At 39.4% G+C, this 25936-nt stretch overlaps 1 protein-coding gene across 3 annotated transcripts in view; it reads right to left on the bottom strand.

Moving 5' to 3' along the window:
* The window catches only part of LOC110527185 (filamin A-interacting protein 1-like), an 88717-nt gene that overhangs the window by 50575 nt on the left and 12206 nt on the right, over positions 1–25936 (bottom strand). The window contains exons 1-2 of one of the 3 annotated variants that reach the window (XM_036982524.1): positions 23836–23986; positions 23491–23703 (exon numbers count right to left, since the gene is read on the bottom strand). The exons of 1 other annotated variant lie outside the window; for it this stretch is intronic. The gene's annotated coding sequence lies outside the window, so the exon portion shown is untranslated. Of the gene's footprint in view, positions 1–14561; positions 14693–23490; positions 23704–23835; positions 23987–25936 lie in introns of those variants that run through there. One more of the 3 variants, XM_021608323.2, reaches the window with a different exon arrangement.

The following is a 25936-nucleotide window of genomic DNA, read 5'->3' as shown; positions in this document are numbered from 1 at the left end:
TTATTGTTGTGATGTAGTGTATGTATGAACTGTGAACATGGTTTTATTGTTGTGATGTAGTCTATGTATGAACTGTGAACATGGTTTTATTGTTGTGATGTAGTCTATGTATGAACTGTGAACATGGTTTTTACTGTTGTGATGTAGTCTATGTATGAACTGTGAACATGGTTTTTACTGTTGTGATGTAGTCTATGTATGAACTGTGAACATGGTTTTATTGTTGTGATGTAGTCTATGTATGAACTGTGAACATGGTTTTACTGTTGTGATGTAGTCTATGTATGAACTGTGAACATGGTTTTACTGTTGTGATGTAGTCTATGTATGAACTGTGAACATGGTTTTATTGTTGTGATGTAGTCTATGTATGAACTGTGAACATGGTTTTATTGTTGTGATGTAGTCTATGTATGAACTGTGAACATGGTTTTATTGTTGTGATGTAGTCTATGTATGAACTGTGAACATGGTTTTATTGTTGTGATGTAGTCTATGTATGAACTGTGAACATGGTTTTATTGTTGTGATGTAGTCTATGTATGAACTGTGAACATGGTTTTATTGTTGTGATGTAGTCTATGTATGAACTGTGAACATGGTTTTTACTGTTGTGATGTAGTCTATGTATGAACTGTGAACATGGTTTTACTGTTGCTGATGTAGTCTATGTATGAACTGTGAACATGGTTTTATTGTTGTGATGTAGTCTATGTATGAACTGTGAACATGGTTTTTACTGTTGTGATGTAGTCTATGTATGAACTGTGAACATGGTTTTATTGTTGTGATGTAGTCTATGTATGAACTGTGAACATGGTTTTTACTGTTGTGATGTAGTCTATGTATGAACTGTGAACATGGTTTTATTGTTGTGATGTAGTCTATGTATGAACTGTGAACATGGTTTTATTGTTGTGATGTAGTCTCTGTATGAACTGTGAACATGGTTTTACTGTTGTGATGTAGTCTATGTATGAACTGTGAACATGGTTTTATTGTTGTGATGTAGTCTATGTATGAACTGTGAACATGGTTTTTACTGTTGCTGATGTAGTCTATGTATGAACTGTGAACATGGTTTTATTGTTGTGATGTAGTCTATGTATGAACTGTGAACATGGTTTTTACTGTTGTGATGTAGTCTATGTATGAACTGTGAACATGATTTTATTGTTGTGATGTAGTCTATGTATGAACTGTGAACATGGTTTTACTGTTGTGATGTAGTCTATGTATGAACTGTGAACATGGTTTTATTGTTGTGATGTAGTCTATGTATGAACTGTGAACATGGTTTTTACTGTTGTGATGTAGTCTATGTATGAACTGTGAACATGGTTTTTACTGTTGTGATGTAGTCTATGTATGAACTGTGAACATGGTTTTATTGTTGTGATGTAGTCTATGTATGAACTGTGAACATGGTTTTATTGTTGTGATGTAGTCTATGTATGAACTATGAACATGGTTTTTACTGTTGTGATGTAGTCTATGTATGAACTGTGAACATGGTTTTTTACTGTTGTGATGTAGTCTATGTATGAACTGTGAACATGGTTTTTTACTGTTGTGATGTAGTCTATGTATGAACTGTGAACATGGTTTTATTGTTGTGATGTAGTCTATGTATGAACTGTGAACATGGTTTTATTGTTGTGATGTAGTGTATGTATGAACTGTGAACATGGTTTTATTGTTGTGATGTAGTCTATGTATGAACTGTGAACATGGTTTTATTGTTGTGATGTAGTCTATGTATGAACTGTGAACATGGTTTTTACTGTTGTGATGTAGTCTATGTATGAACTGTGAACATGGTTTTATTGTTGTGATGTAGTCTATGTATGAACTGTGAACATGGTTTTATTGTTGTGATGTAGTCTATGTATGAACTGTGAACATGGTTTTTATTGTTGTGATGTAGTCTATGTATGAACTGTGAACATGGTTTTACTGTTGTGATGTAGTCTATTTATGAACTGTGAACATGGTTTTTACTGTTGTGATGTAGTCTATGTATGAACTGTGAACATGGTTTTTACTGTTGTGATGTAGTCTATGTATGAACTGTGAACATGGTTTTATTGTTGTGATGTAGTCTATGTATGAACTGTGAACATGGTTTTACTGTTGTGATGTAATCTATGTATGAACTGTGAACATGGTTTTTACTGTTGTGATGTAGTCTATGTATGAACTGTGAACATGGTTTTATTGTTGTGATGTAGTCTATGTATGAACTGTGAACATGGTTTTACTGTTGTGATGTAGTCTATGTATGAACTGTGAACATGGTTTTACTGTTGTGATGTAGTCTATGTATGAACTGTGAACATGGTTTTATTGTTGTGTTGTAGTCTATGTATGAACTGTGAACATGGTTTTATTGTAGTGATGTAGTCTATGTATGAACTGTGAACATGGTTTTATTGTTGTGATGTAGTCTATGTATGAACTGTGAACATGGTTTTATTGTTGTGATGTAGTCTATGTATGAACTGTGAACATGGTTTTATTGTTGTGATGTAGTCTATGTATGAACTGTGAACATGGTTTTTACTGTTGTGATGTAGTCTATGTATGAACTGTGAACATGGTTTTACTGTTGCTGATGTAGTCTATGTATGAACTGTGAACATGGTTTTATTGTTGTGATGTAGTCTATGTATGAACTGTGAACATGGTTTTTACTGTTGTGATGTAGTCTATGTATGAACTGTGAACATGGTTTTATTGTTGTGATGTAGTCTATGTATGAACTGTGAACATGGTTTTATTGTTGTGATGTAGTCTATGTATGAACTGTGAACATGGTTTTTACTGTTGCTGATGTAGTCTATGTATGAACTGTGAACATGGTTTTATTGTTGTGATGTAGTCTATGTATGAACTGTGAACATGGTTTTTACTGTTGTGATGTAGTCTATGTATGAACTGTGAACATGGTTTTTACTGTTGTGATGTAGTCTATGTAAGAACTGTGAACATGGTTTTATTGTTGTGATGTAGTCTATGTATGAACTGTGAACATGGTTTTATTGTTGTGATGTAGTCTATGTATGAACTGTGAACATGGTTTTTACTGTTGTGATGTAGTCTATGTAAGAACTGTGAACATGGTTTTATTGTTGTGATGTAGTCTATGTATGAACTGTGAACATGGTTTTACTGTTGTGATGTAGTCTATGTATGAACTGTGAACATGGTTTTATTGTTGTGATGTAGTCTATGTATGAACTGTGAACATGGTTTTTACTGTTGCTGATGTAGTCTATGTATGAACTGTGAACATGGTTTTATTGTTGTGATGTAGTCTATGTATGAACTGTGAACATGGTTTTTACTGTTGTGATGTAGTCTATGTATGAACTGTGAACATGGTTTTTACTGTTGTGATGTAGTCTATGTATGAACTGTGAACATGGTTTTTACTGTTGTGATGTAGTCTATGTATGAACTGTGAACATGGTTTTATTGTTGTGATGTAGTCTATGTATGAACTGTGAACATGGTTTTTACTGTTGCTGATGTAGTCTATGTATGAACTGTGAACATGGTTTTATTGTTGTGATGTAGTCTATGTATGAACTGTGAACATGGTTTTTACTGTTGTGATGTAGTCTATGTATGAACTGTGAACATGGTTTTATTGTTGTGATGTAGTCTATGTATGAACTGTGAACATGGTTTTTACTGTTGTGATGTAGTCTATGTATGAACTGTGAACATGATTTTATTGTTGTGATGTAGTCTATGTATGAACTGTGAACATGGTTTTATTGTTGTGATGTAGTCTATGTATGAACTGTGAACATGGTTTTTACTGTTGTGATGTAGTCTATGTATGAACTGTGAACATGGTTTTTACTGTTGTGATGTAGTCTATGTATGAACTGTGAACATGGTTTTATTGTTGTGATGTAGTCTATGTATGAACTGTGAACATGGTTTTATTGTTGTGATGTAGTCTATGTATGAACTGTGAACATGGTTTTTATTGTTGTGATGTAGTCTATGTATGAACTGTGAACATGGTTTTATTGTTGTGATGTAGTCTATGTATGAACTGTGAACATGGTTTTTACTGTTGTGATGTAGTCTATGTATGAACTGTGAACATGGTTTTTTACTGTTGTGATGTAGTCTATGTATGAACTGTGAACATGGTTTTTTACTGTTGTGATGTAGTCTATGTATGAACTGTGAACATGGTTTTATTGTTGTGATGTAGTCTATGTATGAACTGTGAACATGGTTTTATTGTTGTGATGTAGTCTATGTATGAACTGTGAACATGGTTTTTACTGTTGTGATGTAGTCTAGGTATGAACTGTGAACATGGTTTTTACTGTTGTGATGTAGTCTATGTATGAACTGTGAACATGGTTTTATTGTTGTGATGTAGTCTATGTATGAACTGTGAACATGGTTTTATTGTTGTGATGTAGTCTATGTATGAACTGTGAACATGGTTTTATTGTTGTGATGTAGTCTATGTATGAACTGTGAACATGGTTTTTACTGTTGTGATGTAGTCTAGGTATGAACTGTGAACATGGTTTTTACTGTTGTGATGTAGTCTATGTATGAACTGTGAACATGGTTTTATTGTTGTGATGTAGTCTATGTATGAACTGTGAACATGGTTTTATTGTTGTGATGTAGTCTATGTATGAACTGTGAACATGGTTTTATTGTTGTGATGTAGTCTATGTATGAACTGTGAACATGGTTTTACTGTTGCTGATGTAGTCTATGTATGAACTGTGAACATGGTTTTATTGTTGTGATGTAGTCTATGTATGAACTGTGAACATGGTTTTATTGTTGTGATGTAGTCTATGTATGAACTGTGAACATGGTTTTATTGTTGTGATGTAGTCTATGTATGAACTATGAACATGGTTTTATTGTTGTGATGTAGTCTATGTATGAACTGTGAACATGGTTTTTACTGTTGCTGATGTAGTCTATGTATGAACTGTGAACATGGTTTTATTGTTGTGATGTAGTCTATGTATGAACTGTGAACATGGTTTTATTGTTGTGATGTAGTCTATGTATGAACTGTGAACATGGTTTTATTGTTGTGATGTAGTCTATGTATGAACTGTGAACATGGTTTTACTGTTGTGATGTAGTCTATGTATGAACTGTGAACATGGTTTTACTGTTGTGATGTAGTCTATGTATGAACTGTGAACATGGTTTTATTGTTGTGATGTAGTCTATGTATGAACTGTGAACATGGTTTTACTGTTGCTGATGTAGTCTATGTATGAACTATGAACATGGTTTTTATTGTTGTGATGTAGTCTATGTATGAACTGTGAACATGGTTTTATTGTTGTGATGTAGTCTATGTATGAACTGTGAACATGATTTTACTGTTGTGATGTAGTCTATGTATGAACTGTGAACATGGTTTTTTACTGTTGTGATGTAGTCTATGTATGAACTGTGAACATGGTTTTATTGTTGTGATGTAGTCTATGTATGAACTGTGAACATGGTTTTATTGTTGTGATGTAGTCTATGTATGAACTGTGAACATGGTTTTATTGTTGTGATGTAGTCTATGTATGAACTGTGAACATGGTTTTTACTGTTGCTGATGTAGTCTATGTATGAACTGTGAACATGGTTTTATTGTTGTGATGTAGTCTATGTATGAACTGTGAACATGGTTTTACTGTTGCTGATGTAGTCTATGTATGAACTGTGAACATGGTTTTACTGTTGCTGATGTAGTCTATGTATGAACTGTGAACATGGTTTTTACTGTTGTGATGTAGTCTATGTATGAACTGTGAACATGGTTTTATTGTTGTGATGTAGTCTATGTATGAACTGTGAACATGGTTTTATTGTTGTGATGTAGTCTATGTATGAACTGTGAACATGGTTTTACTGTTGCTGATGTAGTCTATGTATGAACTGTGAACATGGTTTTATTGTTGTGATGTAGTCTATGTATGAACTGTGAACATGGTTTTATTGTTGTGATGTAGTCTATGTATGAACTGTGAACATGGTTTTACTGTTGCTGATGTAGTCTATGTATGAACTGTGAACATGGTTTTATTGTTGTGATGTAGTCTATGTATGAACTGTGAACATGGTTTTATTGTTGTGATGTAGTCTATGTATGAACTGTGAACATGGTTTTATTGTTGTGATGTAGTCTATGTATGAACTATGAACATGGTTTTATTGTTGTGATGTAGTCTATGTATGAACTGTGAACATGGTTTTTACTGTTGCTGATGTAGTCTATGTATGAACTGTGAACATGGTTTTATTGTTGTGATGTAGTCTATGTATGAACTGTGAACATGGTTTTATTGTTGTGATGTAGTCTATGTATGAACTGTGAACATGGTTTTATTGTTGTGATGTAGTCTATGTATGAACTGTGAACATGGTTTTTACTGTTGTGATGTAGTCTATGTATGAACTGTGAACATGGTTTTACTGTTGTGATGTAGTCTATGTATGAACTGTGAACATGGTTTTTATTGTTGTGATGTAGTCTATGTATGAACAGTGAACATGGTTTTATTGTTGTGATGTAGTCTATGTATGAACTGTGAACATGGTTTTATTGTTGTGATGTAGTCTATGTATGAACTGTGAACATGGTTTTATTGTTATGATGTAGTCTATGTATGAACTGTGAACATGGTTTTATTGTTGTGATGTAGTCTATGTATGAACTGTGAACATGGTTTTACTGTTGTGATGTAGTCTATGTATGAACTGTGAACATGGTTTTACTGTTGTGATGTAGTCTATGTATGAACTGTGAACATGGTTTTATTGTTGTGATGTAGTCTATGTATGAACTGTGAACATGGTTTTATTGTTGTGATGTAGTCTATGTATGAACTGTGAACATGGTTTTATTGTTGTGATGTAGTCTATGTATGAACTGTGAACATGGTTTTATTGTTGTGATGTAGTCTATTTATGAACTGTGAACATGGTTTTATTGTTGTGATGTAGTCTATGTATGAACTGTGAACATGGTTTTATTGTTGTGATGTAGTCTATGTATGAACTGTGAACATGGTTTTTACTGTTGTGATGTAGTCTATGTATGAACTGTGAACATGGTTTTATTGTTGTGATTTAGTCTATGTATGAACTGTGAACATGGTTTTATTGTTGTGATGTAGTCTATGTATGAACTGTGAACATGGTTTTATTGTTGTGATGTAGTCTATGTATGAACTGTGAACATGGTTTTACTGTTGTGATGTAGTCTATGTATGAACTGTGAACATGGTTTTATTGTTGTGATGTAGTCTCTGTATGAACTGTGAACATGGTTTTATTGTTATGATGTAGTCTATGTATGAACTGTGAACATGGTTTTATTGTTGTGATGTAGTCTATGTATGAACTGTGAACATGGTTTTTACTGTTGTGATGTAGTCTATGTATGAACTGTGAACATGGTTTTATTGTTGTGATGTAGTCTATGTATGAACTGTGAACATGGTTTTATTGTTGTGATGTAGTCTATGTATGAACTGTGAACATGGTTTTATTGTTGTGATGTAGTCTATGTATGAACTGTGAACATGGTTTTATTGTTGTGATGTAGTCTATGTATGAACTGTGAACATGGTTTTATTGTTGCTGTTGTAGTCTATGTATGAACTGTGAACATGGTTTTTGACTGTTGTGATGTAGTCTATGTATGAACTGTGAACATGGTTTTTACTGTTGCTGATGTAGTCTATGTATGAACTGTGAACATGGTTTTACTGTTGTGATGTAGTCTATGTATGAACTGTGAACATGGTTTTACTGTTGCTGTTGTAGTCTATGTATGAACTGTGAACATGGTTTTATTGTTGTGATGTAGTCTATGTATGAACTGTGAACATGGTTTTTACTGTTGTGATGTAGTCTATGTATGAACTGTGAACATGGTTTTTTACTGTTGTGATGTAGTCTATGTATGAACTGTGAACATGGTTTTATTGTTGTGATGTAGTCTATGTATGAACTGTGAACATGGTTTTACTGTTGTGATGTAGTCTATGTATGAACTGTGAACATGGTTTTATTGTTGTGATGTAGTCTATGTATGAACTGTGAACATGGTTTTTACTGTTGTGATGTAGTCTATGTATGAACTGTGAACATGGTTTTTACTGTTGCTGCGTACGCTAGGTACGAAACCACAAACATAGTTTGTCGATGAGCATACTTTGTTTTGCTGCCTGTCAGCTTGGCCAAAGTGAGAAGAGGAATCTGCCAGAACACAATTAGTTAGTCACCATATGAGGTAAGAGCCCTTACATGGCCTGTTCTACTGCTAATGATGATGAGGTGCACCACAATGGTATTATTTTACCAGAACATTCCCTCCTCTATAGTGTTCTGAACAGCAAACAACAATCTTCACGTCAAGTATAATACTGGGGAGAGTTCATAACGATACATTCTGTAACATTGAAATGACCACTGAACAGATTCCCAATCCCCAGAATAGAGGTCGACCGATTAATCGGAATGGCCGATTAATTAGGGACGATTTCAAGTCTTCTTAACAATCGGAAATCTGTATTTTTGGGCACCGAATTCCGATTTTTTAATGATTGAATGATTTTTTTTATACCTTTATTTAACCAGGCAAGTCAGTTAAGAACACATTCTTATTTTCAATGACGGCCTAAGAACTGTGGGTTAACTGCCTTGCTCAGGGGCAGAAGACAGATTTTCACCTTGTCGGCTCAGGGGATTCAATCTTGCAACCAACCGTACAGTTAACTGGTCCAGAGCTCTAACCATTGCGCTCCACAAGTAGCCTGCCTGTTACGCGAACGCAGTAGAAGCCAAGGTAAATTGCTAGCTAGCATTAAACTTATCTTATAAAAAACAATCAATCATAACCACTAGTTATAACTACTAATCCAGGTTAGCAGGCAATATTAACCAGGTGAAATTGTGTCATTTCTCTTGCGTTCATTGCACGCAGAGTCAGGGTATATGCAGCAGTTTGGGCCGCCTGGCTCATTGCAAACTAATTTGCCAGAATTTTACGTAATTATGACATAACATTGCACAACCTTCAATGTAACAGGAATATTTAGACTTAGGGATGCCACCCGTTAGATAAAATACCGAACGGTTCCGTATTTCACTGAAATAATAAACATTTTTTTTCGAAATGATAGTTTCCGGATTCAACCATATTAATGACCTAAGGCTCCTGTGTGTTATTATGTTATAATTAAGTCTGATTTGATAGAGCAGTCTGACTGAGCAGCAGCAGGCCCGTAATCATTCATTCAAACAGCACTTTCGTGCGTTTTGCCAGCAGCTCTTCGCAAAAACAGCGCTGTTTATGACTTCAAGCTTATCAGCTGGTGTAACCAATGTGAAATGGCTAGCTAGTTATTATTTTATTTACCTAGGCAAGTCAGTTAAGAACAAATTCTTATTTTCAATGATGGCCTAGGAATAATCGGTATCGGTATCAGCGTTGAAAAATCATAATCGGTAGACCTCTACCCCAGAATGTACCTTTAAAGTCAACTCACCTACAACTGTATAAGGATGGTGATTGTTATGAAATACTCATACACTACAGTAAACCCAATGGGCAAAACTGGTTGAATCAATGTCGTTTCCACGTCATTTCAACCAAAAATGTTGTTTACCCACCTTTCAACCTAAATCCAATGATATGGTGAAATGTTTTGTTTAACTCACATTAGTTGACAACTCAACCTAATGTAAATCAAATCTCGATGTTGAACTGACGTCTGTGGCCAGTGGGAACACTGAAGAAAGCACAATGCCATGACAGTCTTCTCCCCTCCATGTAGTAAACTGACCAGACTAGTTTGACATTCATACTCTGTGACACTATGAATGAAAGAGTTTGTAACGTGTGTGAATCTGCCCAGAGAGATTACATTTAATCATGATTTGTTCTACTACTAATCTGGCCAGCTGAACATCACAGAGGGTGAGTCCCAAATGGTCCCGTACTAACAACATAGTGCACTTGCACTACCTTTGACCAGAGCCCAATAGGCCCCGGTCAAAAGTAGTGCAATGCATAGGGAATGGGTTACAATTTGGGAAGCAAACACAGTCATTGTGTCAAACCGGCTCAGGCATTTTACATCTCATTGTCTCAGTCTTCTACAGGTCCACAATAGGAGCAGGATCACAGCCAAAATGTGATGTAATGATAAACAGCACTTCATACTGTTTGCAGAGGATTAGCTATTGCTTTGGCAGAGAGGACATTACCATATGCACGCAACATGGATTCATGCTTGTGCATGTCTATAGGCCTATACCTTGCATTTTAAGTAATATCAGTACACACACACACATTATATTACCTAGTACAGGTAGATACTGCCTCTATAGCCAGTACACAAAGCTTGCCTGAAAGACCTGTAACATATCTGTAACATACCTGTAACACAGTCATCATTCCTCAACACAGACTTAGTCTAAAATAGACTAGAAAATCATTTGACAAGTATCCTGACATGCTGATGTGATTATTACCAGAGTAATGACCTAGGAAAGAGTGCTGTGAGTTTGGGGGGATGTGAGGTTGGGTTTATAAGGCTGCACTGTGCCCTCGGCTTGATGAGGTCACAGACCTGGCAGAACTAGACTCAGGCTCTCTCTTACTGAATGGAAACAAAGTTTGTCAAAGGCGCCTGTCCTTTACATTGATGCCTTGCCTGCCTCTCACTCTCTCTCTGACGTGCTTAATCATCCAAAGTAATAGTTCTCTCTCTCTCTCTCTCTCTCTCTCTCTCTCTCTCTCTCTCTCTCTCTCTCTCTCTCTCTCTCTCTCTCTCTCTCTCTCTCTCTCTCTCTCTCTCTCTCTCTCTCTCTCTCTCTCTCTCTCTCTCTCTCTCTCTCTCTCTCTCTCTCTCTCTCTCTCTCTCTTCTCTCTCTCTCTCTCTCTCTCTCTCTCTCTCTCTCTCTCTCTCTCTCTCTCTCTCTCTCTCTCTCTCTCTCTCTCTCTCTCTCTCTCTCTCTCTCTCTCTCTCTCTCTCTCTCTCTCTCTCTCTCTCTCTCTCTCTCTCTCTCTCTCTCTCTCTCTCTCTCTCTCTCTCTCTCAAAGAGAGAGCTTGGAAAATTCCAGAAAATTATGTCATGGCTTTAGGAGCTTCTGATAGGCTAATTGACATAATTTGAGTCAATTGGAGGAGTACCCGTGGATGTATTTCAAGGACTCCCTTCAAACTCAGTGCCTCTTTGCTTGACATCATGGGAAAATCAAAAGAAATCAGCCAAGACCTCAGAAAATTGTAGACCTCCACAAGTCTGGTTCATCCTTGGGAGCAATTTCCAAACGCCTGAAGGTATCACGTTCATCTGTACAAACAATTGTACGTAAGTATAAACACCATGGGACCACACAGCTGTCATACGGCTCAGGAAGGAGACAAGTTCTGTCTCCTAGAGATTAACGTACTTTGGTGCGAAAAATGCAAGTCAATCCCACAACAACAGCAAAGGACCTTGTGAAGATGCTGGAGGAAACAGGTACAAAAGTATCTATATCCATAGTAAAACAAGTCCTATATCGACATAACCTGAAAGGCCGCTCAGCAAGGAAAAAGCCACTGCTCCAAAACCGCCATAAAAAAGCCAGACTACGGTTTGCAACTGCACATGGGGACAAAGATTGTGCTTTTTGGAGAAATGTCCTCTGGTCTGATGAAACAAAAATAGAACTGTTTGGCCATGATGACCATTGTTATGTTTGGAGGGAAAAGGGGGAGGCTTGCAAGCCGAAGAACACCACCCCAACCATGAAGCACGGGGATGGCAGCATCATGTTGTGGGGGTACTTTGCTGCAGGAGGGACTGGTGCACTTCACAAAACAGATGGCATCATGAGGAATGAAAATTATGTAGATATATTGAAGCAACATCTCACGACAACAGTCAGGAAGTTAAAGCTTGGTCGCAAATGGGTCTTCCAAATGGACAATGACCCCAAGCATACTTCCAAAGTTGTGGCCAAATAGCTTAAGGACAACAAAGTCAAGGTATTGGAGTGGCCATCACAAAGCCCTGACCTCAATCCTATAGAATGATTTATTTTTCTTTTTTCCCCCCACCTTTATTTAACCAGGTAGGCAAGTTGAGAACAAGTTCTCATTTACAATCGCGACCTGGCCAAGATAAAGCAAAGCAGTTTGACACATACAACGACACAGAGTTACACATGGAGTAAAGCAAACATTCAGTCAATAATCAGTAGAAACAAGTCTATATACGATGTGAGCAAATGAGGTGAGATAAGGGAGGTAAAGGCAAAAAAAGGCCATGGTGGCAAAGTAAATACAATATAGCAAGCAAAACACTGGAATGGTAGATTTGCAGTGGAAGAATGTGCAAAGTAGAAATAAAAATAATGGGGTGCAAAGGAGCAAAATAAATAAATAAATAAAATAAATACAGTAGGGAAAGAGGTAGTTGTTTGGGCTAAATTATAGATGGGCTATGTACAGGTGCAGTAATCTGTGAGCTGCTCTGACAGTTGGTGCTTAAAGCTAGTGAGGGAGATAAATGTTTCCAGTTTCAGAGATTTTTGTAGTTCGTTCCAGTCATTGGCAGCAGAGAACTGGAAGGAGAGGCGGCCAAAGAAAGAATTGGTTTTGGGGGTGACCAGAGAGATATACCTGCTGGAGGGTGTGCTACAGGTGGGTGATGCTATGGTGACCAGCGAGCTGAGATAAGGGGGGACTTTACCTAGCAGGGTCTTGTAGATGACATGGAGCCAGTGGGTTTGGCGACGAGTATGAAGCGAGGGCCAGCAAACGAGAGTGTACAGGTCGCAATGGTGGGTAGTACTGTATATGGGGCTTTGGTGACAAAATGGATGGCACTGTGATAGACTGCATGCAATTTGTTGAGTAGGGTATTGGAGGCTATTTTGTAAATGACATCGCCGAAGTCGAGGATTGGTAGGATGGTCAGTTTTACAAGGGTATGTTTGGCAGCATGAGTGAAGAATGCTTTGTTGTGAAATAGGAAGCCAATTCTAGATTTAACTTTGGATTGGAGATGTTTGATGTGGGTCTGGAAGGAGAGTTTACAGTCTAACCAGACACGTAGGTATTTGTAGTTCTCCATGTATTCTAAGTCAGAGCCGTCCAGAGTAGTGATGTTGGACAGGCGGGCAGGTGCAGGCAGCGATCGGTTGAAGAGCATGCATTTAGTTTTACTTGTATTTAAGAGCAATTGGAGGCCACGGAAGGAGAGTTGTAAGGCATTGAAGCTTGCCTGGAGGGTTGTTAACACAGTGTCCAAAGAAGGGCCAGAAGTATACAGAATGGTGTCATCTGCGTAGAGGTGGATCAGAGACTCACCAGCAGCAAGAGCGACATCATTGATGTATACAGAGAAGAGAGTCGGTCCAAGAATTGAACCCTGTGGCACCCCCATAGAGACTGCCAGAGGTGCGGACAACAGACCCTCCAATTTGACACACTGAACTCTATCAGAGAAGTAGTTGGTGAACCAGGCGAGGCAATCATTTGAGAAGCCAAGGCTGTCGAGTCTGCCGATGAGGATGTGGTGATTGACAGAGTCGAAAGCCTTGGCCAGATCAATGAATACGGCTGCACAGTAATGTTTTTTATTGATGGCGGTTAAGATATCGTTTAGGACCTTGAGCGTGGCTGAGGTGCACCCATGACCAGCTCTGAAACCAGATTGCATAGCAGAGAGGGTGTGGTGAGATTTGAAATGGTCGGTAATAGGATGTTTTTGTGTTGGTTAAGGGCAGTCAGGTCTGGGGAGAACCAAGGGCTATATCTGTTCCTGGTTCTACATTTCTTGAATGGGGCATGCTTATTTAGGAATGCATTTAAAAAAATAACCAGGCATCCTCTACTGACGGGATGAGATCAATATCCTTCCAGGATACCCCGGCCAGGTCGATTAGAAAGGCCTGCTCGCTGAAGTATTTCAGGGAGCGTTTGACAGTGATGTGTGAGCAGAACTGAAAAAGCGTGTGCGAGCAAGGAGGCCTACAAACCTGACTCAGTTACACCAGCTCTGTCAGGAGAAATGAGCCAAAATTCACCCAACTTATGCTACCCGAAACGTTTTACCCAAGTGAAACAATTTAAAGGCAATGCTACCAAATACTAATTGAGTGTATGTAAACTTCTGACCCACTGGAAATGTGATGAAAGAAATAAAAGCTGAAATAAATCATTCTACTATTATTCTGACATTTCACATTCTTAAAATTGGGTTTAAATGTATTTGGTTAAGGTGTATGTAAGCTTCCGACTTCAACTGTACATTCCTGGGTGACGATTAACTCTTGATGATTATACGCGACACACATAGTGGTCCTGGCAGACAAAACCCATCCTCCCATGAAACCTCTCTGCTCTCCAGACCCTGACCGTAGGCCCTGTCCCACATGGACCCACACCACCTGAAACACTTGTTTGAGTAACACAGACGGATATTGTATTTCAAGCCCACTCTACACATTCCATAGACTGCAATGTATTTACCATTAACTTATTTCTTACCAGAAGTCAGTCCATGGTCTTTAAAATGAGTATTTTCTGTCCCGGTATACAGATAGGGTTATGGTGATGACTTCACTTTACGTTCGTGGGGAGGAGGGTTGGCGGGACAGGAGAATGAAGGAGTGGGGAGGCTGTTAAACAGAGAGGTTGAAAGGTGAGGATGCAGGTGTGCTTTTAACACACTCCTCTTTTTCCCTTGCACACACATACAAACACACACACACATAGTATGCACACACACGTATGCAATGCACATACCCATATGCACACAGACACTTAGACAATTTCCTCTTAGATCACTGAGATTCTCCTGATCTGTATTTATCTCTTTCATAATAAGTATTTGTGTTTTTTGGTTCAGACATGATGTATTTTAGCACAATTTCCACAAAACTCTCATTACCGCAACAGTTTTCAAAGTCCCAAAAAGATATAAAGAAAGGGCTGTTGGAAAATAAGAACCTCATCCTGAAGGCATATAAGCATAAAACATTTTCTTAACTAAGGACTACTCCTCTAGATGACGCATCGTGGGGGAATGAAACTTTATTGAAAACTGACTGGAGATTTTACAGGAATTTGAAAAAGTGTTACGGTAATGAGACCTGTTCACAAAACGCTGTGTAATAAATATTATAGTTTTATGTACACTTCAGCTAGTATACAGTACCTTTATGATTTATAAACAAACTAGAGCAACATATTTGGTGTTTTATTGAAAGAAATTAGCTATAGCTATAGGCTAGACTCTAATCTCTCTGTTTAGATATCCGGTGCTATAGGTTACCCTCTAATCCATCTGTTTAGATATCTAGCTATAGGTTACCCTCTAATCCATCTGTTTAGATATCTGATCATATAGGCTACCCTCTAATCCCTCTGTTTAGATATACGGTGCTATAGGTTACCCTCTAATCCCCCTGTTTAGATATCTAACTATAGTCTGCCCTCTAATCCAGCCGATGTGTAATTTATTTTTTACCTTTATTTAACTAGGCAAGTCAGTTAAGAACAAATTCTTATTTTCAATGACGGCCCCTGAACAGGTTAACTGCCTGTTCAGGGGCAGAACGACAGATTTGCACCTTATTAGCTCAGGGGTTTGAACTTGCAACCTTCCGGTTTACTAGTCCAACGCTCTAACCACTAGGCTACCCTGCCTCCCCATCTGTATAGATATCCATTGCTATAGGTTACCCTCTAATCTCTCTGTTTAGATATCCATTGCTATAGGTTACCCTCTAATCTCTCTGTTTAGATATCTGATCATATAGGCTATCCTCTAATCCCTCTGTTTAGATATCTGATCATATATGCTACCCTCTAATCCCTCTGTTTAGATATCTAGCTATAGGTTACCCTCTAATCCATCTGTTTAGATATCTGATCATATATGCTACCCCTAATCCCTCTGTTTAGATATCTAGCTATAGGTTACCCTCTAATCCATCTGTTTAGATATCTGATCATATATGCTACCCTCTAATCCCTCTGTTTAGATATCTAACTATATGCTACCCTCTAATCCCTCTGTTTAGATATCTAGCTATAGGTTACCCTCTAATCCATCTGTTTAGATATCTGATCATATATGCTACCCTCTAATCCCTCTGTTTAGATATCTAACTATATGCTACCCTCTAATCCATCTGTTTAGATATCTGATCATATAGGTTATCCTCTAATCCCTCTGTTTAGATATCTGATCATATAGGCTATCCTCTAATCACTCTGTTTAGATATCTGATCATATATGCTACCCTCTAATCCCTCTGTTTAGATATCTAGCTATAGGTTACCCTCTAATCCATCTGTTTAGATATCTGATCATATAGGTTATCCTCTAATCCCTCTGTTTAGATATCTGATCATATAGGCTATCCTCTAATCACTCTGTTTAGATATCTGATCATATATGCTACCCTCTAATCCCTCTGTTTAGATATCTAACTATAGGTTACCCTCTAATCCATCTGTTTAGATATCTAACTATAGGTTACCCTCTAATCCATCTGTTTAGATATCTAACTATAGGTTACCCTCTAATCCCTCTGTTTAGATATCTAACTATAGGTTACCCTCTAATCCACCTGATAGATATCTAACTATAGGTTACCCTCTAATCCATCTGTTTAGATATCTAACTATAGGTTACCCTCTAATCCCTCTGTTTGGATATCTGATCATATAGGCTAGTCTCTAATCCCTCTTTGGATATCTGATCATATAGGCTAGTCTCTAATCCCTCTGTTTAGATAACACACCACAGTCAACTGATCCTGAAATCTCTAAAACACAGTTGTCAAACTCATTCCACAGAGGACCAAGGGTCTGCGTGTTTTCGCTCCTCCCTTGTACATGATTGATGAATTAAGGTCATTATTTAATAAGGAACTCCCCACACCTTGTTGTCTAGGTCTTAATTGAAAGAGGAAACCAAAAACCAGCAGACACTAGGCCCTCCATGGAATGAGTTTGACACCCCTGATCTAGGGGTGTCAGCTGATGGACACCATGATACATCCAACACACAGAGTTACATCACTTCTATCAGCCATTTCAGCACTTGCATTTGTACTCTTTAATTGCACATTCCAGTGTTCTATTTCCATAGTGTAGCCTATAGCATTTTTCTCAGGAGAGATGATCAGGAACTAGAGAGGTCAAAGAATAGGACAGACAGTATGGTATGCAACAACACAATGTACTGTAAGTCTAGGAAAGAGAGCACTAGAAAGTCACTGCGATGTAAAACCAGATCAGATTACTCTTCTCCCTCTCTTTCAGACTCAGAGCATTGTGTAAGAAGACTGAATGCAGGCAGGGGTGGATAAATAATCATTCACGTCAGTTGTTCAACTATGTAATCGTAGATGACCTTTTTGTGCAATGATTTACGAGAGCTATCTCTTATTTGTTACTGGATGTTATACCTCCAGTCTAAATGCCGGAGGTAACAGATTCCCATCCTCAGTTTGTTAAGACTGTTAGTATTCTCTGCTTCACATTGTATTGTTGTTTATCACAATGGGACAATGGGAGAATCATCCCTGCCTATCCTCTCTGACTTGACCTATGCACTGACACAGACAGACACAGACACCGGTGTGTGTACGTTGTGGTCTCCTAGTGTGATACAGTACAGTTAGCAGCCAAGGCATAACCTAGTGATACAGTACAGTTAGCAGCCGATGTGCAACCTAGTGATACAGTACAGTTAGCAGCCGATCTGTAACCTAGTGATACAGTACAGTTAGCAGCCGAGGCGTAACCTAGTGATACAGGACAGTTAGCAGCCGATGTGTAATTTAGTGATACAGGACAGTTAACAGCCGATGTGTAACCTAGTGATACAGGACAGTTAGCAGCCGATGTGTAATTTAGTGATACAGTACAGTTAGCAGCCGATGTGTAACCTACTGATACAGGACAGTTAGCAGCCGATGTGTAACCTAGTGATACAGGACAGTTAGCAGCCGATGTGTAACCTAGTGATACAGGACAGTTAGCAGCCAATGTGTAATTTAGTGATACAGGACAGTTAACAGCCGATGTGTAACCTAGTGATACAGGACAGTTAGCAGCCGATGTGTAACCTAAGTGATACAGGACAGTTAGCAGCTGAGGCGTAGCCTTGATGCCACCTTACTGTCCTTCTGTATTTGACCATCATCAATCATCCATGATGCTTTATACTCTACTCCATGACTCAGCTTTATCACTCTCCTAAAGTATTTCACACCAGCTCCTTGGCCCGGGACACTGTGCATACCACAGTCATGCATGGAGTACTACCTCCTAACTGTTTATAGCTGTGCCTATGGAGTTTCTTAATCATCTGGAAATTCCCATCCTGAATTCCAACATGCCAACTATCTACACTTGTTATTATGTTAAAGTTAGTGTTAATATCAGTTAGTGTTTGTGCTTGTGTGGTTATTAGCGTGTTAGTAGCGAATAAGGGCTACTTTTCTCTCCAAATACTGTGAACTTGAAAGTGGGAAAGGCCTACAGGCTTTTCCATCCAGCGCCAGCCCCTAGAAAATGAATTGTTTACAAACAGCAGGGTGATCTCCTTGGTTACGGGCAGCGATCACAGTTCAGACTCTGAAGTGGATGGGGCGCAGGGCAATAAAACCATTCCCCGAGTTTCCTGCTACAACAGAGAACTCATTTGGGAATTCCACAACTCTGAGATAAATCAATTGCTGGGGACACACGGCTGTAATTCCTCCATGCTGACCAGAGAGATGTTCAGGAGCGGGTCAGGCAAACAGGATGTTTTAGTACGGCCATAAAGTATGCTATTTTAAAACCCCTCTATATATGACGTTGTTGTAGACCTACATTTCCGTTGCTGTCGTGTGGGCCTATAGCAGGGAGTGTAAATACTAAGCCACAGTGCTTTGCAGTGCTCCAAGTGATGCAATCAAATCAACGTTAGTTATCTAGAGATAACCAAGTGTTGACTTTTAAATGTCTTTTAAATGTTTTAATTTGCAGGAGATCTTGAGATTGTCATGAGTGAACTTTAACTATATTGCGTCACAACATTATAATTTCTGTCCCCACACCTACAGTATAGCTCATTGAATTATAACATAACCTTCAAGCCGGCATGGCTACAACTCATACCAAGAATGATCCCAACTTCATGAGCCCCAGAGTACAGAGTAGACACACAGTGACATATGACATGACACGTACTTTAGTGCAACACAATCCCAAGGGTCCCCAGAAAGAGAGAGGACGAGGGGTGAAACCTGATGATGAATTACAAGACACATGAAAATACAACACAACCCTGTGCTGGATGCAAACATCCAAACCTCCTCCTCCTCGTCGAATCTCGCTCAAGTAGCATGACACAAGCTGTTGACAGAGGGACGGCGGGCTACGTCCCTCTGGGAGGAGAGGAAAGACAGAAAAGACACCTCTACACAGAGGTCCTGTTAGGTTTGGCTTGAGGGGTCTGTCTGGGAAGACATCCATGCGTGCGTGTGTCAGTCTGTCTGCTTATGTTGAGGTGTAGTGGTTGCCATGGGGATTATATCACATGATCTCATGGTCTGGGCCAGATGCCAAACTCCAATCCCACTTTTTATGACCGACCAGGAATGCAGAAGGACCTAGGGTTGGTGTATGGGTTGGTGTGTGTGTGTCTGTCTGTATGTTTGTTGGTATGTTTGTCTGTTTATGTACTGCTCTGTTCTGTAATTTTCAGTCTATAAAGTATAAACGTATTGCCTTGTACTGTACTTTTGAGCTTTGGTATTCATGAATCTGTCTATGTGAGTGTGCTCTTCCATACAGTATATTTGATACTGACTCTTGTTTCATTAGTTGGCAATGGGGGAAAACCGCAATATCATCTTTAGCAACACACTGTACCTTTAAATTTATGCAGGTGATTATGATGAGAGGTGTCAGGTAGTGACACCCACCACCCCCTGGTTTCACACCCTGCAGGCAGCTGACACCAGAGCCCAGGAATGAAGCTGCCAAACCCTCAGGAGTACTGACATAGACATATGTTCCTGGATTTTCCATGGATGTGTTTTTGTAGAGAGATGGGGAGACAGACACAGTATGTTTTCAGGTCATGGCCATTAATGTTGGGTCTCTTCTTACGGAATACGGTACAAAGAGCCTGGTCCCAGATCTGTATAGATCCTCTCTGTTATGTTCGTTCATGGTGATGCCAAACATGACAACAGTAGTCAGAGCAGAGGACTTGGCTGAAGCACACTGTATATATCTGGGACAGATCTGGGACCAGGCTATATTACAATATTTGGCTGAAGCACATACAGTATTATCTGGGACAAGGAGGCTATGAAAGCGTGATGCTTTCTCAGGGAAATATCCACTTCCACCGGCCCGGAGCACTGGCATATCAACACAGCGGTTGGCGGTCGCAGACAAGATTCACCGGGTTGGGTGTGATTATCTGGGATGTTCTATCACCACATGGCCCCCCCATCCCGGGGCAGAAGACACATCATGATGAACTTTACTGGTGCAGCCAGCCTGGTGCTCTCCATTCCTTCCTCCATAGATAGTATAGTACTTATTTTATGTGCAGTCTTATTCCATTCTTATTAATTTGTTTACAACTATTCTTAATTTTATTGACACCGGTATTATAATAATAATTATATGTAATGGTGTGTGTGTGTGTGCGCGCGTGTGTGTGTATGTATGTATGTGTGTATATATGTGTATGTGCATATATATATATATATGTGTGTATGTATATGTATGTGTGTGTGTATATATGTATGTATGTGTGTGTATATATGTATGTATGTGTATATATATGTATGTATGTATGTGTGTATATGTATGTATGTATGTATGAATGTATGTACTGTACGCATCAGCAACCACAGCTAATGAAATCACTGAAACCCTTAACAAAGAGTTGCAGTCTGTTTTGGAATGGGTGGCCCGTAATAAACTGGTCCTGCACATCTCTAAAACTAAAAGCATTGTATTTGGTACTAATCATTCCCTCAACTGAACCTGGTAATGAATGGTGTGGCTGTTGAACAAGTTGAGGAGACTAAATTACTTGGCGTTACCTTAGATTGTAAACTGTCATGGTCAAAACTTATGGATTCAATGGTTGTAAAAATGAGGAGAGGTCTGTAATAAAGAGACACTGTGCTTTTTTGTCACCACACTCCAAAAAGCAAGATCTGCAGGCTCTAGTTTTGTCTTATCTTGATTATTGTCCAGTTGTGTGGTCCAGTGCTGCAAGGAAATACCTAATTAATCTGCAGCTGGCCCAGAACAGAGCATCACGTCTTGCTCTTCATTGTAATCAGAGAGCTGATATAAATACCATGTATGCTAGTCACTCTTGGCTAAGAGTTGAGTAGAGACACTGCATCACTTCTTCTTTTAATAAGAAACATTAATGTGTTGAAACTCCCAAATTGTTTGCGTAGTCAACTTACACACAGCTCTGACACACAGACTTATCCCACCAGACATGGCACCAGGGGTCTTTTCACAGTCCCCAAATCCAGAACAAATTAAAGAAAGTGTACAGTATTATATAGAGCCCTTATTGCATGGAACTCCCTTCCATCTCATATTGCTCATATAAACAGCAAACCTGGTTTAAAAAAACAGATAAAGCAACACCTCACGGCACAACGCCTCTCCCCTATTTGACCTAGATAGTTTGTGTGTAGTTCTGTCCATGAGCTGTTGTCTATTAATGTTCTGTATTATGTAATGTTTCATGTTTTGTGTGGGCCCCAGGAAGAGTAGCTGCTGCTTTTGAAACAGCTAATGGGGATCCTAATAGAATACTAAAATACCAATCTTGGTTTCATCAGACCAGAGAATCTTGTTTCTCATGGTCTGAGAGTCTTTATGTACTTTGTGGCAAACACCAAGTGGGCTGTCATGTGCCTTTTACTGAGGAGTGGGGGGTCTGGCCACTCTACCGTCTGGCCACTCTACCATAAAGGCCTGATTGGTGGAGTGCTGCAGAGATGGTTGTCCTTCTGGAAGATTCTCCCATCTCCGCGGAGGAACTCTAGAGCTCTGTCAGAGTGACCATCAGGTTCTTGGTCACCCTGACCAAGGCCCTTCTACCCCGATTTCTCAGTTTGGCTGGGCGGCCAGCTCTAGGAAGAATCTTGGTGGTTCCAAACTTCTTCCATTTAAGGCCACTGTGTTCTTGGGGAACTTCAATGCTGCAGAAATGTTTTGGTACCCTTCCCCAGATCTGTGCCTCAACACAATCCTGTCTCGGAGCTCTACGGACAATTCCTTTGACCTCATGGCTTGGTTTTTGCTCTGATATGCGCTGTCAACTGTGGGACCTTATATAGACAGGTGCCTTTCCAAATCATGTCCAATTAATTGACTTTACCACAGGTGGACTCCAATCAAGTTGTAGAAACATCTCAAGAATGGTCAATGGAAACAGGATGCACCTGAGCTCAGTTTCGAGTCTCATAGCAAAGGGTCTGAATACTTATGTAAATAAGGTAGTTATGTTTTTTGTTATAAATTTGCAAAAAAATCTAAAAAACAGTTTTCGCTGTGTGATTATGGGGTATTGTGTGTAGATTGATAAGGGAAAAATAAATAATTTAATCCATTTTAGAATACGGCTGTAAAGTAACAAAATGTTGAAAAAAGTCAAGGGGTCTGGATACTTTGCGAATGCACTGTAAAATAATACAATTAGAAATCTAACACAAAACTTTCTGGGCTAATAATGTAAGAGATAACACAACATTTGTTTTACAATACTGCAAAATTTCTTAGGAGCTAGAAGCAGAGCTGCCATGTCTGTTGGCGCCATCTCATATAGCTATAGAGATGTCACAAAGCTATGTTGAGCCAGCAATGGTAATGATCGCCTATCATAAATCGCCATGGTAAATGTTACTCTCAAATGTCTGACATACTGTAGGGCAACCTACAGGATAAACTTGAGTTGTAGCGTCCTCTATACTGTTTTCCCATGCAGGAAGAAGAGTGCTCACTCCATAGAGTGCTCAATCCACCCCTGTGGAACAGTGGGTAGAGGATGGTGTTTGCAACTTTAGAGTTGTGGGTTCAACTCCCACGGGAGACCAGTACAAAAATGCCCCACTACAGTAAGTCGCTCTGGATAAGAGTGTCTGCTAAATTACTGAAACGTTTAAAAAAAATGCTCTACATTCTGGTGATGCTTTTTACAGGATAACCTGCAGAGGGCAGCAATTTGTAACTTTTGGGACTTTGTCCTTTATCCTGCACACAAGCGCCACAGCAGCACTGAGTAAGATAACATCATTCTTAAAGGCACTATGCAGGTATCATGACCCTCCTCCCAATGAGCCTATCCTCTCTGGCAGTTCTGGGCAGAAGGCACCTGTAAACACTGATTTAGGATTAGTGACTTTTCCCGAATTCTTACCTTCACCATAAGGGAAAGAAATGCAAAGCTGACCTTAGATCAGTGTCTCTGACAAAGGACTGACAAGAACGCAGAAATGGGTAATAGGGTCCATTAGGCTGGTCATCAGGTTGTCAGTGTGTCTGATACAGCCTAGATCCCTCTGAATGGTGATTCCTCCTTTCACCACGTCCTGTAACTGTTCATGTCTTAGCCAGACTCACCGTGACCTGTCTGAGAGATCAAATCAAATCAAATGGTATTAGTCACATGCGCCGAATACAACAGTGAAATGCTTACTTATGAGCCCCTAACCAACAGTGCAGTTTAAAAAAAAACTAAAATACGAAATTAAAAGATACATACCACTTTGACCTTATGACTCCGAGTGATCTCACAAGTCAGTTGATTCCTTCTCATCGTCACACCAACTGAAGTATTCACAACAATCCGTTTGCGGAGGTTGAAAATCACTCTTTGTCGGGTTTTCTAATCTCTCAGTGTTTCTGGTTGACCCTTTCTGACCGCTCATCTATTGGAGAGGAGTGACATCACCTTGTAACCCTTCACAGTCTTGTCTGTTGTCTCCCCTTGAAAGAGTCCCATGTCCGTTTCTCTGGTCTATTTCTCCCATAAAAGCATGGTATGCCTCTCCGCCCACGTTCAGTCTTACAATGATAGCCTATCTATATATATCCTCAGTATTTTGGTGCTTACGGAATCGTACAATATGGGACAATGAATGTAATGGCACTGTGTGCTAACCAATGTACTTAGAATACCAGGCCCTTTCTAAGAATCTAAGAATACTAGAAAAAGTTAATGATCCAATTAGTCCACTTGATGTCAAAAACTTAAAGTTCCATTTTTCAGACTTTAGCGTGCAGCTTTATGCCCCCTACTGGAAAAAGGGGAAGGAAACATGTAGAAGGAGATAATTTTGGAGAGAAGTAATGGTGGAAATTCAGCTAGACCTCCATACAATACACCCTGCATACCATACACCCTGCATCCCATACACCCTGCATCCATCCCACTGCTGGTATGCCTCTGAAGCTAAGCAGGGTTGGTCCTAGTCGGTCCCTGGATGGGAGGGCCAGTAGGAGGCACACTTTCCTCTGGTCTAAAAAAAAATATCCTTGTGCCCCAGAGCAGTGATTGGAGACATTGCCCTGTGTAGGGTGCTGTCTTTTGGATGGGATGTTAAATGGGTGTCCTGACTCTCTGTGGTCACTGAAGATCCCATGGCACTTATTGTAAGAGTAGGGGTGGTAACCCTGGTGTCCTGGCTAAATTCCCAATCTGACCCTCATACTATCATGACTATCTAATCATCCCCAGCTTCCAATTGGCTCATTTATCCTGCCTCCTTTCCCTAGTAACTATTCCCCAGGTCATTGCTGTAAATGAGAATGTGTTCTCAGTCAACATACCTGGTAAAATAAAGGTAAAAAAAAAACACAGAACACATTGATGCTAGGAATGTAGACCAGTTATGTTATCAGTCAATCCTCACAGTTGAAAGGCTCATATGTGAAGAGGCCAACTAGGTTATATTGCAATGGTCACTTCCTTCTCAGTAAACACCAGGCCTATACAAAATACCCACACAAGATTATAAAATATCACTGGATTCATTCTGCTCAGTAGGAGTCATGAAAGCCCAAAAAAAGAGAAATGGCTCCAAGAAATGTGAACCATCTCTACGCTTCGTCCTTAACATGTCCCACAGTTTATAGTCTGTTGAGCAAGAAGCGGCTATGGCTATTAGCCATGCTGCTAATTCGGTCCTGCTAGCTGTTGGAATGGGACTAGCCTAGCCTTCACGCATATATGCTCTATGGCAGTTGGAGTGGGTCAAGCCTAGCCTGTGATGGCTGCTGCAGTGGGGCTAGCCTAGCCTGTGCTAAATGCTGCAGTGCTAGCTGTTGGAGTGGGGCTAGCAGTGCTCGTGTTGCCGTATTAAGCCTCTGTGTTTGCTGCTTTGGGTGATGTATTGTTGTCTCTACCTTCTTGCCCTTTGTGCTGTTGTCTGTGCCAATAATGTTTGCACCATATTTTGTGCTGCTACCATGTTGTGTTGCTACCATGTTGTTGTCATGTTGTGTTGCTGCCATGTTGTGTTGCTACCATGTTGTTGTCATGTTGTGTTGCTACCATGTTGTGTTGCTACCATGTTGTGTTGCTGCCCTGTTATGTTGTTGTCTTAGGTCTTGTTGTGTGTTTTGTCCTACATACATACATACATACATACATACATACATACATACATACATACATACATACATACATACATACATACATACATACATATATATTTATTTATCCCAGCCCCCGTCCCCCGCAGGAGGCCTTTAGCCTTTTGGTAGGCCGGCATTGTAAATAAGATTTTGTTCTTACTGACTTGCCTAGTTAAATAAAGGTGTGTTTATGTGCCCAGACTTGAGGTGGGATGATCTCTCTGTAA

The sequence above is a fragment of the Oncorhynchus mykiss genome, chromosome 7, assembly GCF_013265735.2.
Source record: "Oncorhynchus mykiss isolate Arlee chromosome 7, USDA_OmykA_1.1, whole genome shotgun sequence".
Lineage (NCBI taxonomy): Eukaryota > Metazoa > Chordata > Actinopteri > Salmoniformes > Salmonidae > Oncorhynchus > Oncorhynchus mykiss.
This window is presented reverse-complemented; position numbering and strand designations above follow the sequence as displayed.